The sequence below is a fragment of the Triticum aestivum genome, chromosome 3D (assembly GCF_018294505.1).
Source record: "Triticum aestivum cultivar Chinese Spring chromosome 3D, IWGSC CS RefSeq v2.1, whole genome shotgun sequence".
Taxonomy (NCBI): Eukaryota; Viridiplantae; Streptophyta; class Magnoliopsida; order Poales; family Poaceae; genus Triticum; species Triticum aestivum.
The window spans coordinates 74,828,876-74,833,432 of record NC_057802.1 but is presented as its reverse complement, the minus strand read 5'-3'; positions in this window follow the sequence as shown (position 1 = coordinate 74,833,432).

Here is a 4,557-nt window from a genome sequence, read left to right as displayed (position 1 = left end):
TGTTACTTTACACGTTATCACGTACGTTTCTCCATCAAGAGCACTAGGCCAAGAAACTCGCCGGAGAAAGTCGGAACGGTGAGGATGCCAAAACTTGTCTCCATTCTTCTTCGCCTTCTCAGGCCAGATGGTGATGACTCACAAGTATAGGTGATCGCAATAGTTTTCGAGGGTAGTATTTCACCAAAATTTATTGATTCGACACAAGGGAAGCCAAAGAATATTTATAAGCCTTAGCAGTTGAGTTGTCAATTCAACCACACATGAGAAGCCACTTCCTTGCAGCAATTTATTAGTAGCACAGTAATATGATAGTAGTGGAAATAGTAGTAGCAATAGTAACAGTAACAATAGCAGTTTTGTAGCAAGTGTAGAGGCACTTGTAGTAACTTGAGCAAAGACAATATTATAAAAGTGTAGGCATGGAGTAGCGATGGATATTTTGATGAAATTCATTATGTAACACTCACAACCTAGAGCGATACACAACAGCTCCACTTCATCAATCATATGTAGGCATGTATTATGTATATAGTCATACGTGCTTGCGGTAAACACTTGCATGACGTCTTTTGTCCTACCCTCCTGTGGCAGCGTTGTCCTAGTAGGAACTAAGGATAATTAAGGCACACCTTTTAATAGAGAACCATAACAAAGCATTAACAAATAGTGAATACATGAACTCCTCAAATTACAGTCATCCCCGAAGAGTATCCAATTATTATCACTTTGGGTTCTACAGATCGGAACAATTATAGGTGCATATAACTTGCAGATAGGATCAAGAACTCAAATATATATAATGAGATCATAACAGGTTCTGATCTGAAATCATGTCACTCGGGTCGTAGTGGTAAGCATTAAGTATAGTAAAATCATAGCAACATTAATTTCAAAACATAGTGGATACTGGGGATCAAATTATAGGAACATGAATATACAAAGAAAACGATGAACACCGACAAGTATAATAAATATGTGATAACATGAATGAAATGTCGGTGAGAATACATACTCCCGTGGCTTAGGCTTTTGGCCTAACTTGGTCAACGCCACTCAAAGAATCCCTCCGATCCGGTCCAGGTAAGAACTGGGTCGATGGTCGAAACTAATCATCCTAAGGGTGGACCTCCTCTGCTACTGCCAACCCGTTCCAGTAGGCGGTGATGTCCTCTGGCATAATAATGTATCCACCCCCGGCATTAACATCAAACAAAGACGGTGCAGACAAAGTAATAATAAGAGGGGTACCCAGACCGAACACTAGATTATATTGATAAAAAGGGGCACTCTTTTTAGTAAAATCATGATCAGTCACGCACCCATAATTTAAGTATTTCTTAGGTAGCAGACGGGCCACAGAGGTGCTCTGGAGTGTGGGTGAGGGGGGATGGCCCTGGCTTGAAGGCACGACGCAACGGATGTGAGTCTTCGGCCAGTCACGTGCGTACACTGGCGTGTCCAATGTAGGCTGCGGCTGGGAACCGCGGTTGTCTGCAGCCTCGGGTGGCTCTCCCCTGCTCCCTTGTCGGCATGGTGCTCGGCAGGGCGCGGTGGCGGTTGCTACGTCCGGCGGCTCTGCTCTTGGTCGGTCATGGACGGATCTGTCATGGTGGCTGTTGTTCTGGACGCCGATGGTCTCCACGAGGTGCTACTGGCTGCTTTGCACATCTTCGGCAGGTTAGTCCCTGGTTGGTGGTGGTGATGGTGCTTGGTGGACTTGTCGACTCCGATACGGGCCGGGGGTTTGGGAGCTTGGGTGAAGACGCTGTCTTGACCTTGGGCCTCTGATTGGCGATGGCGGTGGCTGTGGGCGTCGCAGACCATTTGGGAGGCATCGTAGTATTGTTGCCGCATCCTCACGCATGGTCCTAACTCCGGGGGAAACCCTAGGTCTTGTGTGGTCGAACGTTGTCAGTGCCTTTGACATCGATCCCCTCTTGAGGGCTTCGTCTTTGGAGTTGGCATCGACAAGTGGGACGAGCGGAAGGCATCGGTGTTGGCGCCAAGGCTTCTGTGGCAACGATGGTGGAGGAGAGTGAAGTCGGGGTCATGGCATTGGTTGAGGTAGTTGGCTCTTCTCCGGCGTGTCCGTAGGATTACCTCGGCTTTTTTGTTGCGGTGAAGTCGGAGCTGCGGTGGGGGGGGCCTAGCGGCAACAATGACAGGCAGCAGGCGGTCTCTTAGGTGGTCTTCTGCAGCGTCACCCTTGCATTGTTCTTCTTTGGAGCTCTTCATCAGAGTCGGAGCTGCGCTGCCCTCAGTGTGGGTAGTTCAGTCTGGCATGGGCCTTCTTGTGTTTCTGCACGGCCACTACGGTGAGGGTTGTGTCGATGTTCGTCTTCAGCGAAGTCAGAGTCGCTTACTCGGAGTTTAGGGAGGACGATGACGTCCGTTGATGTCAATGACGTCACAGTGTGTATTGACAAGACCCTCTTTACTAAGGCGTGTGTGGGGTATCATGAGTATGCCGCTCGACGGTTTGTGATGGTTTAGCCTAATTTTCCGTTGATTAATTGGGCAACTCTCTTCTGCTTAATTAATGGATGAGGTAAATCTTTTGCCTCCGTTTCGATAAAAAAAAGTGAGCTACATAAAAAAATTACTCCAAAGTGACTACTCTCTCGAAATAGGATTTCGCCCCGCTTTATAAATAAAGCAATGGTCCATACAATCCAAGTTCAACAGCACTCGACATACAACGTGCGGGGCCACAGCACAATCAAGCCGAAGAAAGCATAAAAGAAATAGAAAAAAAAACACCTAGTGGCGGCCGCGTAGCGGCACTACGAGGATGATAGTCGACGCGCCGAATCCAGAAGCGCATCCATCATCAAGCCAAAGTGACTACTCTAGGTTTGGTAGTACTCCTATATGTTAGTGCATAATTTTTCCTATATTTACGAAATACATACACATTTGTATGTGAAAATAAATATGCTAAAAATGTGCTGTAGTTTCTTAGAGAAAGACTTTTCGTCCGGTGTCTGATCCACACCCTGACTTTTCTTGCAGTAGCGCATCTAGTGAAAAATTGCACATAAGTAGCCATCCGGGCCCACGCAAGGAGGTGGTAGTGGTGGTACCGGACAGACACAAATCAGTAGAAGTAACAGTGAAAACCATGTAGCCCTGTGTGCACTGTACTGGTGAAAACAATGTAGCGCTGCTTTATCAAGAAAGCGAGCTCACAGGCCGAACAGAGCGAGAGATACTACTCCTCTCCTACCACAGAAAAGAGAAAAAGGGTGAATTACCACGAGAATGTATAAGCTCAGGGAATCGCTTTATACCTTTGCACCCAGCATCATCATCGTCACCAGTAATCCGAGAGACACACACACAGCTTCGAAACTAGAGAGAAAAGCTTTACCCGTCACTGGTCACTGTACTGTACGTATTTTCACTCTCTTTTTAATTTACTGCAGTGCAGTGCGGCGCAGCGCGAGAAAAGAAGAGAAGGAAAAAGAAAAACCCTAAAGGCCCAATGATTGTACGTACTACGCGAGATGCAATAAGAAACTGGGGCGAGATCATGAGGAAGATTTCGATGTTTACTTAGTTAATGGCGGAGGAAGTGTTAGGTGGGGCCGATTGATTGGTCGGGCCGTGATGATGATGACGGTGCAGGTTTTTGATTCATTTTTGGCACTCATTTGGCCGGGATAAAACATAATGCTGGGGACTGATTGATGGAGCTTTAATTTTTTCTTGAAGGTTGATTGATGAAAGTGTATTTCCATAGAGTGAACCGCTCATGTGAGTGAACTGTGGCGATTTTAATGGTATGGGTTTGAAGGAGCTGATGGTACATGACTGTAGTGGAGTACAAGTAATGTGTTTTGGACATTTTCAGTCAACAGCGATTACGTACGTGGTAGTACTAGCGGACTAACTCGCCGAGAAGCGTCCATGTTCATCGCACGGCCGGACCTGCTCCCCTCACTAACCACCGAGCGAGTGAATTTGGCATGGAGCGACTGAATTGGAACTGCAATTAGCTCAAACGTACTCCTACATAAAGAAATGAACATCAGAAATTGGGCCTAGGTACAATGAATCCAAGCATTTTTCTTATAGGAAAAGAAATACATTACTCACATGAACTGGAAATACCGCCGTGTACGAAATCACTGTGTATTAATATTGGCACCAGAGCAGAGTGAAGTGACGGGCCTAGCGCAGTATTGAAGTGATCGTCCTCCTCTGGAAGGGTATACATGCGTGGACGCAGTATTTGTACGCGTACTAACAGAGGACGAGCACAGTATACTAGTACTACTACAGTACACAGGGCAGCGCTGTGAACATTGTTGCGTCGGCCTCCGTCCCGTTCCGTTGTCTGACACCCCCATGAATGGCGACGCCAACTCCAACGGGCGCTCGTTGGTTGCGGCATTTCACAAGCCACCACTCACCACCTCCCTCTCTCTCTGATTTTGATGCATGCGAAAGTGACGCACGCAGGGGTATAGAGTGGTGGTAGGGAGGAGTAGGAGCAGCACAGTGCGGTTTGGCTGCGACTGTGCCCCCACCGTCCGTCCCCTAGCTCGCCTG